Source organism: Penaeus monodon, chromosome 27 (assembly GCF_015228065.2).
Source record: "Penaeus monodon isolate SGIC_2016 chromosome 27, NSTDA_Pmon_1, whole genome shotgun sequence".
Classification (NCBI taxonomy): Eukaryota; Metazoa; Arthropoda; class Malacostraca; order Decapoda; family Penaeidae; genus Penaeus; species Penaeus monodon.
This window is the reverse complement of record NC_051412.1, coordinates 39,420,156-39,420,408: the sequence shown is the minus strand read 5'-3', so window position 1 is coordinate 39,420,408 and position 253 is coordinate 39,420,156. Positions and strand designations below refer to the sequence as shown.

The 253-nt window shown below is 37.9% G+C and overlaps 1 protein-coding gene across 1 annotated transcript in view; it reads right to left on the bottom strand.

The window, feature by feature from the left end:
* LOC119590854 (probable ATP-dependent RNA helicase DDX52) overlaps positions 1–253 on the bottom strand; it is a gene marked incomplete at its 5' end in the record, with an annotated part of 15,172 nt that overhangs the window by 14,781 nt on the left and 138 nt on the right.

Sequence of the window (253 nt, the reverse complement as noted above, 5' to 3'; positions counted from 1 at the left end):
AAACCCTGTATTGGCAAGATCCTGCCTGTAAATGTCACACGACGGTCAATATGGGTTGTTGTTAATGGCATACGGTTGGATGTAACACAAAATTCAGTTACTGGTAAATCATCATCGCTAACCAATCATCCATTGCACTGTATATCATACAATTTTTTATGCCGCATCTCATATAATGTACATTTTATCCATCTGAGAAACCTCTCTCTCTCTCTCACACACACACAAGGAATCACTAAAGTAACATCCATTA